This window comes from Chelonia mydas, chromosome 1 (genome assembly GCF_015237465.2).
Source record: "Chelonia mydas isolate rCheMyd1 chromosome 1, rCheMyd1.pri.v2, whole genome shotgun sequence".
NCBI lineage: Eukaryota > Metazoa > Chordata > Testudines > Cheloniidae > Chelonia > Chelonia mydas.
Window position 1 is genome coordinate 297,661,017 of NC_057849.1, and position 13,586 is coordinate 297,674,602.

Consider the following 13,586-nt stretch of genomic DNA (forward strand, 5'->3'; position numbering starts at 1 on the left):
GGGGCCCTATGCAGCCACACACACACCTCGTGGGGGGGGAGGAGCCTGGCCCCAGGCCTCCATGGGAGGGGCAGGCTTGGAGGGCAAGGCAGAACTGCCCCCCAGCACTCACCAGCAGCGCTGCACTTCCTGCTGCCATTGAGTGCAGGCCCGGCCCTGCTGCAGTCCTCAGGGGAGTGGGGGTGGGGCTGGGTCAGATCAGGTGTGGGAAGCAGTGGAGTGGGGACGGGTGGGGGCTTTGGAGAAGGGGTGGAGTGAGGGCGAGGGCGTTGGGGAAGGGCGGCATGAGGAGGGGTGGGGGCATTGGGGAAGGGCACATTGGGGGCGAAGCAGGAACAGGGGCTGGAGCAGCATGCAGCTGCGCAGGGCACCAGGAAATTTGGTGCCCTCAATTTCCTGGTGCCCTACGCAGCTGCGTAATTTGCGTATGAGTAAGGACAGCCCTGCCTACGTGTAGGGGCAGCAAGGGGGCTTCGCACGCTGCCCCCGCCCCAAGCGCCTGCGGATGGGGCAGCGTGCAGAGCTGCCTGGCTGCGCCTCCACGTAGGAGCGGGAGCGGGGACATACCGCTGCTTCTGGGAGCTGCTTGAGGTAAGCGCTGCTCAGAGCCTGCACCCCTGACAACCCCCCCACCCCTGTGCCCCAACCCCCTGCCCCAGCCCTGATCCCCTCACACCTTCTGAACCCCTTGGTCCTAGTCCAGAGCACCCTACTGCACCCCCAACCCCAGCCCCACCCCAGGGCCCACACCCCCACTGGAGCCCTCACCCTCCCTGTACCCCAACCCCCTGCCCCGCCTGGAGCCCCCTCCCGCATCAAACTCCTCATTTCTGGCCCCACCCCAGAGCCCGCACCCCAACCCCCAATTTCGTGAGCATTCATGGCCCACCATACAATTTCCATACCCACCTGTGGCCCTCGGGCCAAAAAGTTTGCCCACCCCTGTCCTAGGGTTACCACCTGGCTAATATTTGACTGGCCTGTCTGGTTTTTTTTACTGATTTGCCAGTTGCCTGAGTAGTAATCTGCCAGGGTATTTTTATGTGGGTCTAAAGATTTGCATTAGTATCACAATACACTGGGATATCTAATATTAAAAGTTTCTGTGTCCAGCTAAAGGTGCTGCAGTGTTTCCACTGCTGCAGTTTAAGCGATAACAGATCAAAACTGTTGAAAATACAGCAGCTGTTTGCCCACACACGCAAGCGCACCACATGTGTGTGTGCGACAGGATTTTGAGTCACAGGAGAGTAGGGTGACCAGATGTCCCGATTTTATAGGTACAGTCCCAATTTTGGGGTCTTTTTCTTATATAGGCTCCTATTATCCTCCACCCGGTCCCAATTTTTCACACTTGCTGTCTGGTCACCTTACAGGAGAGTGAGGAGACTTGTTATGGTAATGATAGCAATCTTATCTATATGTGTTATCTCTCTAGATACTATAAGTGGCTGTTAAAGCTGTGGGTGGGGAGTCCAGAGTTGCCTTGTGGTTGGGGTTGCAGCAGGCTTGCCTTGGTGGGGGTGGCTTTTTTTTTTTTTTTTTTTTTTGCATTTAAAAGGTGGTAACCCTAAATGTTACATCCAGTAGGTCAGCAGCTTTCAACTAGGGGTCAGCATCCCTCTGGGGTGCCATGAGTAGGTTTCAGGCAATCCGCCAAAATAAACCAGAGAGCAGTGCTGGTGTTAGACACACTAGGGCCCAAGGCAGAAAGCCAAAGCCTGACCCCACCGCCTGGGTCTGGAACTGAAGCCAAAGCCTGAGCCCTACCACGCAAGGCTGAAGCTAAAGCCCGAGTAACTCAACTTTGCAGGGTCCCTTGTGGCATAGGGCCCCAGGCAATTGCCCTGCTTGCTACCCCCTAATGCCCTCCCTGGATTTTAACCTACTGGATATGCAGAAAAAGTTGTTGGGGCACAGGTGGGCCATGAAGTTTTTATAGCATGTTGGGTGGGGAGGGGGGCTCAGAACAAAAAAGGTTGAGAGAAGGCCCCTGCAGTAGGCCACACTGGTCTCCCCTATTTCAACATTGTTTCTATTAAATAGCTGATATCAGTACTGTGAACGGCCTGAATTTTTGGAGAATGAGGAAGACCTAAGCAACATACATAGATATAGCTATAGATGCTAAAAATGAAGTGTGAGCACAGTTACTGCAGGAGGTACTGATCCTCCCCCACTTCCGCAGCAGGAGAGCTGTCTATGAAAGAACTGCTGGAAGCTTTAAAACATAAAATGCAAGCCTCTCTGGAAAGCAAGTTTTAAATTTTTGATAATAAAGTGAAACCTTTTGTTTCATATACCATCTGCTGGATAACAACATGTTTCTAAAACTAAACTGGTTCTTTACTAAGAGAACTAGTTATAGAGATGCTAAAACTGCAGTTAGCATTCAAGCCAGGTACACACAGACAAGCTCGCTGGTGCATCCTCCAAACTCTTCCCTCCTGCAGTCTGTGCTACTCCCTCCAACTTCCATGCTGATTGCTATAGCTTTCCTTTCAACGATTATTGTGTTTTTTATGCAGACATTTGGTGACATGCCCACTGTAGGGACATGACTTTACTTCCAGCCCCTTGCTGTCTGCTAGGTCTCATAGTCTTTCAAATATGCTGGTCTTTGAAGCAGTCTCTTACTTCTTGTTTGTGTTACGGCTACTGGTGGGGAACTTGCTTCCACGCTATGGCTGTCTTCCTTCTGTTGGATGGCGTCCTGTTGGTTCTCTCTATTGCTCTTGAGCCACATTTTTTCCCGATTACATCAGGCCAAAGGATGGCTGAGGCTTTTTCTAAGTCCTCCTGGCCCTGGTCTTGTCTGAGTATACCAGCTGTCTGCCAGAAGTACACCATTGTCCTCAGTTTCCTCTCTACCTGTAGCTAGAGATTGTAGCTTAGCTACCTCATATGACCTGTGTCCAACTTTAGTTTGGACTATTGCCTTTTGCCATTTCTTTGTGTGGCTATTTGATGGTTGAAACCAGACCTGCTCATCTGTGCATAGAAGCCTCAGGTCCTTGGCTTCTTTATTGTAACGGGCTGCCTGCCTAGCTTGGCATTCTTTTAACTGTTTCTGTATCCTGTCCATTGCTCCTCGACTGGATTGCAGCAGATGACCCCCATGGGAAGCAGAGTCCTTGTTCTGCAGCCTGTCAATCCCTATGCTGGGCTACTGTCTAATCCCTGAGAGAGAATATTGTGATGGTCCAGCATTGCCAGATAGGGATTCCTTCCTCTGTCAGTTTTCTGTTGTCATCAGTCTCTTGCCTGTCTTTACTGCTGACTCTGCCTTCTGATTGCTTTGGGGGTACCCAGGGGAAGATATCTTGTGTTCAAGTTTCCATTTAGTACTAAACCATTTTAATTCTGCTGTGATGTACTGTGGCCTATTGTCTGTACATAGCATGTCAGTTATGGCTAAGGCTACCTTTTAGTCACGGGTATTTTTAGTAAAAGTCATGGACAGGTCATGGGTAGTAAACAAAAATTCACAGCCCATACCCTGTCCATAACTTGTACTATGTGCCCCTAAGTAAATCTTGCGGGGGGGGAGGGGGCAGCCTGGGGGTGCTGCAGGTGCTCAGGGGGCGGCCCAGAGGCGCCGTGAGTACTGGAGGGAGGCCTAGGGGGCACCGCAGGTTCGGGAGGGGGGGCAGCGGCGCACAGCCCGGGACCCCTGCTGGTGCTGGGGGCGTTGGCAGGGCTGGTAGGCTCCCCACCTGGCTCCGTGCCTCCCCAGAAGTGACAACATCCCCCTCTCTCAGCTTCTAGGCAGAGCCATAGCCAGGAAGCTCTGTGCACTGCCTCTGCTTGCAGGCACCAGCCCTGCAGTTTCCATTGGCTGCTGTTCCCACCCAATGGGAGCTGCAGAGCCAGCACTCAGGGCGGAGGCAGTGCGCAGAGCCGCCTGGCCACGCTTCTGCCTAGGACAGAGGTTCTCAAACTTTTGTACTGGTGACCCCTTTCACATAGCAAGCCTCTGAGTGTGACCCCCCTTATAAATTAAAAACATGTTTTTATATATTTAACACCATTATAAATGCTGGAGGCAAAGCGTGACATCACCTCCATATTGGTGCACATAACAAAATTCATGGCGCGGGGTGCTGATGGGTTTGGATTGTGGGAGGGGGCTCAGGGCTGGGGCAGAGGGTTGGAGTGTGGGAGGGTTAGCGTTCTGGCTGGGGGTGGAGACTTGGGGTGGGGCCGGGATGCAGGATGCCCCAGGGCTACAGTGGAGAGAGAGGACTCCCCACAGTTCTCTCTCCCCGCAGCAGCACCCAAGCTCCCAAGATAAGCGCTGCCCAGAGCCTTCACCCCATCCCATACCCCAGCCCCCTCCCACACCCAAACTCCTGCTGCTGCTGAGGGAGGGGGGCATGGTGGCCTGAGACTGCCCCAGCAGCAGCCTGTGCGACTGGCTCAGTAGCTGCCTGAGCGGCACAGGTCGTCCCCTGGCTAGGCACACCGGCAGCTGCAGAAGTCATGGACCGTCACAGAATCTATGACTTCTGTGACCTCCGTGACAAAGGCGCAGCCTTAGTTATGCCGTACCTTGCAAAATGTGCCTACAGTTTTCTGATTATAGTTCTTGCCTGAATGTCTGGTAGATAGACTACTCCAGTCTGTGAGAGTGCTAATCTACTGTGACCAGGTAAAATATGCGTGGAAACATTGTATGTAAAGTTAAGATTCCACTGCCTGGTGTTACTAATACATGTTCCAACTCTGGGGAGTGGCCAAACCAGTTCCTCACAGACAAAGGGCAAGCTGACCCCTCAGTCAGGTGTAAACAAGGGCAATGGGCCATTACCTGCTAAGTGGCCATTCTTTGGCAGGATAAAGGGTCAGAGTGAAAAATCTACATCTTAGGAAAGAAATAGCATGGCATACCCTTCCACACAGACTGCCTGTTACCTTTACTCCCAGCTGGAAACGCTCCTCAAAGAGGGGACAGGACTATAAAAAGAAGGGGCAGACACCCAAGACACCTCTTTCTATCTCTCTCTCTCTGTGTTCATTGTTTCAGTGCACAAGAAGGGACAAACGAAGCATCCATAAAACAGAAGAAGGGGTCTTGACCTAAGAAGTTTGGTCACTAAGACTGTTGAGAAAAACTATGTTTTGAATTTGACATAGTTTGTTAAGGACTGTGTTAAGATCATGCTTGGTAAATAAAGAAATAAAATGTTGAATCAGAAATCAGTGAACCGAAATTGGTGTTGGAAACTAGGCCTCTGTGATCATCTGGTCTGACTTGCATACACACAGACTATAGAACTTCCCTGAATTCATTATTCTTTGAACAAGAGCATATATTTTAGAAAAGCATACAAACTTAAATTAAAAACTGCCAGTGAGGGAGAGTCCACCACAACACCTGGTAGTTGTTCTCAGGACCGGCCTTACATACGGGCGAACTAAGCAAAGGTCAGGGGCGCTGTTATAAACAGGGTGCCCTTCCCCCGAGGTCTGCAGCCCCTCGGCTCCTGCCCCCTGCCTTGGAGCCGCCCCTGCAGCTGCTCCCAGGAGCTTCCTGTCTGCTGGGGTGGGAGTGGAGGGGCACCACTGTCAGGGTGTCCCCTGCCCATGTACCCCATCTCCACAGAGCAGGGTGTGTGTGTGTGGGGTGGGGGGGACAGGGCTCACCAAGAGAGGGACGGAGCTGCTGGCGGCTGCTGCTGTGTCTGAAGGAGCTTTCCTTCAGACTAGTGAGTGCTGTTCTCTTAAAGGGGCAGCGGGCAGTCTCTCTCACACTCCCTGAGCTCACACACTGTCTCTTTCACCCTCACCCCCCAACACATACTTATATTGTTGTTGTTGTTGTTGTTACTTGTTGGTACTTCCTGCAATGCACAGATATCTCTGTAATTTTATTCTTTCAAAGTGCTGTTATTTTAGTTTTTGACTTTTGTCTGCTAGATGGAAGAGCCCATTATCAAATTATGTTCCCTACGCACATACTTTTAAACTGTGATCAGATGCATTGAAATGCATATTGTTTGTTTGTGCCCAGCTTACTATCCAATCCAGGTCACTCTGAACCAGAGACCTATCCTCTTCACTATTTACCACTTCCCCAATGTTTGTGTCATCTGCTAACATTAAAAGAAATAAATTTTATATTTTCTTCCAGGTCATTTATAAAAATGTTAAATAGCGTAGGGCCAAGAACTAATCCCTGCGGGACACCTCTAGAGACACTCCCAGTCAATTCTCCATTTACATTTTGAGACCTGTCGGTTAGCGAATTTTTAATCCATTTAATGTGTACCACATTAAAAAAAATCCTAGAAAGATACAAAATCAATCAGAATGTTACATGGTACCAAGTCCTATGCATTACAGGAATCCCACTATATTACATCAGCACTATCACCTTTATCAACCTAGCTTGTAATCTCATTTAAAAAAACCCCACAAAGTTAGTTGGACAATATTTATTTTTCCATAAATCCATGTTGATTGACATTAATTATATTACCTTCCTTTTAAAAAAAAAATTAATTCCACTGTTTCCATTCTTGTGCTGCAATATCTGGAAATCCAGCATTCCTAGTAGTCTGAGCCTGTTTGCTCTGTATCTAGGCGTTGCTTGTTTTCCTGTTAATAACACACTCTTGCTGTGGGTCTCACTAGACTGACCATTACCACCATGTTTCATATGCCACATGCTGGGTAACAACACGAGAGGACTCCATATTTCTAAACCTAAACTGGCTCTTTATTAAGAAAGCCATTTACAGAGCTGCTGTGCACACAGATTGGCTTCCTGGTGCTTTCTCCAACCTCTTCCTTTCTGCAATCTGTGCTCTTCCTTCCAAGTTCCACACAGGTTGCATTGCTACTGTTTTGTCACTTAAGATCTCCCCAAAGGGTGTTATATGGTGAAAAACTGGAGACTTGTTTACAGTGTCTGGGGGCATGGGGAGGAAGAACTACCAAGAGACAAGATGGTGATAGAATCAGTATTTTAAAGGCTTTTGTAAAACCAAAACAGAGACCATGTCAGCAAATACAACTTCAAAATTAGGTGACACCTACAAATTTTGGACTCCTATGAATTCTAGAAGCATCTCTGTTTGTGTGTGTCCTAACCAAGTAAGGGTGTTTGGTCAGGCAGGTACGTATAATTTGTAAAATAAGTTGCTCAACTTTTAATAATATTTAAAACACTTCAGTAAAGCACATTAAACTTTGAACATTTTTCAAATATTTAATAATCAGTCCTTACAATACCCTATTAAGGTCGGTAAGCATTAATATCCCAATTTACAGAGTGGGAAATGAAGGTAGAGAAGGTAAGTGAGTTACCTAAAGCCTCAGAGGAATCAAAGTAAAGTGTTTGGGATCAGAAGTCAGGGGTCTGATTATTCTGACAATCGCATGCAAGTCCCTGAGTTTTAAACATAGCTCTGACACTGACTCTGCTGTAGTCCTGAAACCCAGTCTTGTGCTCATTCCCTGAAGCCATACCATCTTGCCTTCAAAGTTTAAAAAAAACTTGATACTTGTGTTTCACTTAAACCATTAAATATAAGTATCTGATGTTCTTCTGTTGTATTTCTCCACTTCTTCCCTTTCCTCTCCATTCTTCATGTTCTTTTCCACGCTACACCTTGCTTTTCCTCCTCAACTATCTTCCTATTTTGTTTACTTCATCACTATTTAAATCTACCACATTTTCCTTTCTTCCAATCCCTGTCTACCAATTGGTATCTTTTTATCATTTGTTTATCCAGATATTGACAAAACCATGAAATAAAAACCAAGCATATTTTTGAAGATTTTCTTTATAATTACTTACACACTTAAATGGGAAGAGGGAAGAATTGCAATCATGTTGACCGTCAAAATCTCCTCTTCCTTCTTTGAGAAACTGCTTTCTGAAGCCAGACTGAAAGAGGAAGACAGTTTGATACAGAGAGAGAGAGATTTACCTTAGGAAATGAAGATAAACATCAGAGGAAGAAAAAGTGAGGATGGAGTAAAGAAAAGGAAAAACTCCAATAACTAAATAATTGATTGAGGAAAACATAATAAGTTTGTATATTTGAGATACAGTAGGTTTGGGGATAATGTTTTCCTTACATATTAAATATCAGAGCATATAGGACTTGAGTAGTGCTTCTATATTTTCATTCTACAGAGCAACTGGTATGAGACATTCTCGTAGAGACGCAGCTGTCCTCTCAACATCCTAATTCTCCATGCTTAGCTCTCAGATTTCATTCCACCAACCACTCTAACGCCACCAACACAGCAGAATTTCCAAGTTGCTGAGCTAGAGAATTAGCATAGCAGAAAATTTAAATGTCGTTTCTCTAATAGATTGTGTAACAAGGCACACTTCATCCCCAACTGCCCCAGAAACCTCTCAGACTCTCTCCATTGGGTAGCAACTTCATATGATTTATTTACATTCCCATTACCAATACAGTCCCATGCAGCAGTATTATATATAGTGCTTTAACCATTTCCTGCCAGGCCAGGAAGGAACAGAGGGTTCCCATTCTTGAGATGTCTGAACACATTGGGCTCAGCTAGCCCTGGTTATACTCCCCCTTATACTTCTTTCCTATGTCCTCTTTAGGGCGACCAGATAGCAAGTGTGAAGAATCGGGGTAATAGGTGCCTATATAAGAAAAAGTCCCAAATATCAGGACTATCCCTATAAAAATCGGGACATCTGGTCACCCTAGTCCTCCTTATACCACTCAGCGCATGGACTAACTGGCTTACCCAGCTTTCCAGCCTGATCAGCCAATTAGTTTGCACATCCCCAATCATCCTTCTCCAGGAAGCTAATTGATGCCTCAGTGGCTCACCTGCTAGCTTCCAACACTCTATCACAGGTTAATTTAAACACATACATGCTTTCTGTGAGTTATACCTGGCGCTATCCCACACACACTGTTTGTGGTAAATGGACTGTATTTAACAGCAAGCAAGACCCTAATTAGAATTGCATTAAATTTCCATTATGAATGCTCAAGCCATGAAAAACCTGTATGTTTTATTTGGGGGGCGGGGGCAGGGAGAGGAGGCATTGCTATGAAAATAATACTCAAAGATTTGGGAATGTCATTGACAACTGGACATCCTTTCTCCCAAATTCCCAATATGCCCTGTGTTTCTTCACACACTTTACCCTTACAGTAATTGTGACAGTGCTCTGCAAACTCCCTTCAAATGTCTCCAGACATTTTCAGGGCAGCAAGTCAGCACATTTCCCCCACCTGGCATCTTCAGAAGCTGATTTACTCCTTGCAGTTTTAATTTTGGGAAAGAACCAAACAAGCAAGCCTCAACACTTACCGTCAAGGGAGTGGGCCACCTATCTTCATTCAATAGGTGCAGGACAGGTCAACCCACCGTAGCCTTCTTCCTGTACATGTGTGGTACAGAGCTGGGTGAATAAACTTTTTTTTTATTCATTGGCTCACAACTAAATGTTTCATTTAAAGTTCAACCATGTAAAGGGTTTTGATTTAATAGTTAACAAATTTAAAACAAAAAGTAACTTAAAAACCAAAAATTCAAGATGTTTCATTTTGACATTTTCTTAAGAAACATGTGAGTTTTTTGGAATTTTTGAGGGGGAGGGTTTTTGACATGAATAATTTGGTGAAGCTGATACAAATTCATGAAATGTTTTGGTGTTACCAAATCTGCATTTTTCACCATAAAACTTTTACCCCACTCCCCAAAAAATTCACCCAGCACTACTGTCAATAGCATTTAGTGTCTTCCTGCTGCTAAATGGAATGTGAGGGGGAAGCCACCCTCCCTAAATATGTTTGCAAAAGAGAATTGTCTTACCTTGCCCGTTCCCAAATTGGGGGAGGAGGAAAGACGAAACACACAAGGGCTAATCAGCTGCATCCCTATGGGCAACATTTTCAAAAGTGATGAGTGATTTTGCATGCTTCAATTTTTGAGTGCCTGGCTTGAAACATCTCAAAAGGGCCTAATTTTCAGAAGGTATTAAGAACTCAAAAAATCAGCCCCCTTGATGGCATCTCAATTTGGATACCCCAAATAACTAGCCATGTTTGAAAATCTTAGCCTAGGTTGTAAGGTGCGGTGCAATTCACTGGTTCTGAAAAGGAACTAAGCAACATCACTACATTTACTTAGAAGTTTCAGTCTAATGCAGTTTGAAATAGCCCATTCATTAAGTTCCAATGCTCATGAGCCTACTATCTCATCAGTTGTGCACATACAACTCTCATTGAAGTCAACGGGAGTGGTGTGTGTGTAACTGCCGGGATAATAAGGTCCGAGGGTCTTACATGGAAATGTCAACTAACTAATTATTAGCAACACTTCTGATACCATGATAATCCAGTGTCAAAAACTTGCTTCCTAGAGAAGCAAAATCTGAGGTCTGATGTAGCTAGTTCTGACAGTTTGTCTTTTTTCAGTTTCCTGTCATCGAGAGACATCATATAAATGTAAAACTTAGTGAAATCATAAAAGCACTTCCTCCAAAACCTAGAATCTTTTATGGAAATGGCATGATGAGAATTCAATGATATTTGAAATCATTGCCGAGGACTGTGGGGCAATTTTGCTTTTGAAAAGAAAATGAGCTTAAGGCCTCAACAGGAGGCAACATACTGTATATTGCATGTTTTCTCTGCAGTGGTAACTCGACTGTCACTTAGGCCTATTGATGTGGATCACACCATAAATCAGAGAATCCTTTTAGCTTTTTTGCTTCACTGTGACAGAATGCAAGGAACTGTAAAAGCCCTTGACATTTCCTTGTACATTAGTAGGCAGGCTGTCTAAAACATCAAGGATGACATTTATCAGGGGTGTAGAGGTTCTCTCTTTTTTAAAAATTAAAGTTGGTGTTCCCATGGTGTGTTTTGTTGAGTATTGGAAGAATGTACATATAAAATATGAAATCAGTCATGCCCAAATATAGTGAAAGACATCCAGCATTGCACTGCAGAATTGCAAAATGCGTGGGTATATAAATCCTGCCTAGAGGCAGATATCAGCCCTACGTAGTATAGCCCTGCTTCACAACTGACCTCAGAATGAAACAAAATGTTTTTGTCTCATCTAAGAGTAGCACATTGTATTCATGCATTATTAGGACTAACACATAATGTACAACATGCTCTCTATTATAGTTTTTGAAGACGTGATATTTATTCAAAAATCCAAGAGAGCTTGAACAAATTCTTATGTGACACCCAAATCATAACTCCAACCAGGGATGCAATGGTGGGGAGGGAAGGAAACAATTTGGAAATCTGGCAAAGAAAGAAAGAACAATCAAATAGCCTCATTCACTTCTGGTGATGGGTGCAGATACGGGGGGAAGAGGAATAGCTCAATGGTTTGAGCATTGGCCTCCTAAACCCAGGGTTGTGAGTTCAATCCTTGAGGGGGCCATTTAGGGATCTGGGGCAAAAAAAATTGGGGATTGGTCCTGCTTTGAGCAGGGGATTGGACTAGATGATCTCCTGAGGTCCCTTCCAACTCTGATATTCTATGATTCTAAGGCTGGGGAACTCAGCCTTCCCCCTGCCAGGTCTCTGGCTGGAGCTGAAAATTTGACTCAGTGTGACACACTGTTACCCCATGTTCACCACTTTTATATGGCTATGATATATTTTGTACAAAGTATGCATTGTGAGGTAGCATTTCAAAGCTCATAATCTGCTGAATATCATTATCCTGTTAAAATGTGTGTAACAACACTGTGTGTAAATCTATGATATTTTACTATATGCGTTATTGAAATATGGTGCAATTCTGGGGAATGTCCACAGACTAGCTCCTCAGAGACAACAAAGGACTGAGCACAGGTGTTAGAAAACTATTAACTGCTGAAACAACCATTCGCCAGCAGGAGAGACTGTAAACAAAAAATATACATGTCATCTTTGAGACTGCTCAAATTTCAAATATGCAAAAGGTATAAGCAAGAAACTTACAATTCACCTAAAAGACATTTTGCATGTCATGTACACAGGACTGTTTTGTCTACACCCCAGCTGGAAAAGAGGGGGGGAAAGGTATAAGAATGGATAACTCACAACACACAAATTACCTCCTCCCCATCTCTGCTCATAGCAACTACAAATGTGAAAGAATAAAGGAAGCTTTTGGAACCAGGGGAAGGCTTTCCCAGCTAGCACGGACTGCTGTAAGCTTTGGGGTGAGGAAACCCACCCCCTCCTTTTTTATGTTTGTTTTCAAGATCACTTAGCTTGCATGTTTATCTTTTTATTTCTTTTGTAACCAATTCTGACCTTTATGCATCACCACATATGATCACTTAAAATCTGTCTTTTTCTAATTAATAAACTTGTTTTATTGGTTTATCTAAACTATTGTGTTTGATTGAAGTGTTTGGGATACCTCCACTTGAGACAACAAGACTGGTGCATATTCATTACCTATTGTAGGAACGACAAGCTATTTATGGGTTTGTATGGTCCAGTGGGCTATTGAATGGAACAAGACACATTTCTTGGGGGGGCAAGGCTGGGACTGAGGGATATGTGGGTGTTGTCCTATATGTGATACATGGATGGCTGGGCACAGCATTCATATACTCAGCTGGGAGTGATTTTGCCTGCTCTCAGCTGCGAGCAGAGTGTGGAGGTGTCAAGGTTCCTTCCCCACTCTGAACTCTAGGGTACAGATGTGGGGACCTGCATGAAAGACCCCCTAAGCTTTTTCTTACCAGCTTAGGTTAAAAACTTCCCCAAGGTACAAACTTTGCCTTGTCCTTGGACCCTATGCTGCCACCACCAAACCTGTTAAACAAAGAACAGGGAAAGAGCCCACTTGGAGACATCTTTCCACCCAGAATCCTACCCAAACCCTACACCCCCCCTCTCCTGGGCAAGGCTTGATAAAAATCCTCACCAATTTGCATAGGTGAACATAGACCCAAACCCTTGGATCTTAAGAACAATGAAAAAGCAATCAGGATCTTAAAAGAAGAATTTTAATTAAAGAAAAAGTAAAAGAATCACCTCTGTAAAATCAGGATGGTAAATACCTTACAGGTTAATCAGATTCAAAACATAGAGAATCCCTCTAGGCAAAACCTTAAGTTACAAAAAGACACAAAAACAGGAATACACATTCCATTCAGCACAGCTTATTTATCAGCCATTTAAACAAAAGGAAATCTAACACATTTCTAGCTAGATTACTTACTAATTTAACAGAAGTTCTGAAGAGCATTCCTGACCTGGTCCCAGCAAAAGCATCACACAGACAGACAGACCCTTTGTTCCCCCCCACCAGCTTTGAAAGTATCTTGTCTCCTCATTGTTCATTTTGATCAGGTGCCAGCGAGATTATCTTTTAGCTTCTTAACCCTTTACAGGTGAAAGGGTTTGGCCTCTGGCCAGGAGGGATTTTATAGTTCTGTATACAGAAAGGTGGTTACCCTTCCCTTTATATTTATGACAGGAGGGATTTGTTGTTCACTAGCAAAGCAGTATAAAACGCATCCCAGGCTGAAGTGTTCAGGTTGCACCTGGGAAATGTCACACTCGGTTTCACCTCTCTTAGGACATAGGAAAAACCAAACCAAATTTTAGTGGTGC

The 13,586-nt window shown here is 44.9% G+C and overlaps 1 long non-coding RNA gene across 1 annotated transcript; it reads right to left on the bottom strand.

The window, feature by feature from the left end:
- Positions 1-8,186: 8,186 nt before the first annotated feature.
- LOC122466348 lies at positions 8,187-13,243 on the bottom strand. Its single transcript, XR_006291774.1, has 4 exons — positions 13,192-13,243; positions 9,820-9,884; positions 9,316-9,406; positions 8,187-8,281 (listed from the first exon to the last, which is right to left on the bottom strand). It is a non-coding gene; the product is annotated as an uncharacterized LOC122466348 (long non-coding RNA).
- Positions 13,244-13,586: the final 343 nt, after the last annotated feature.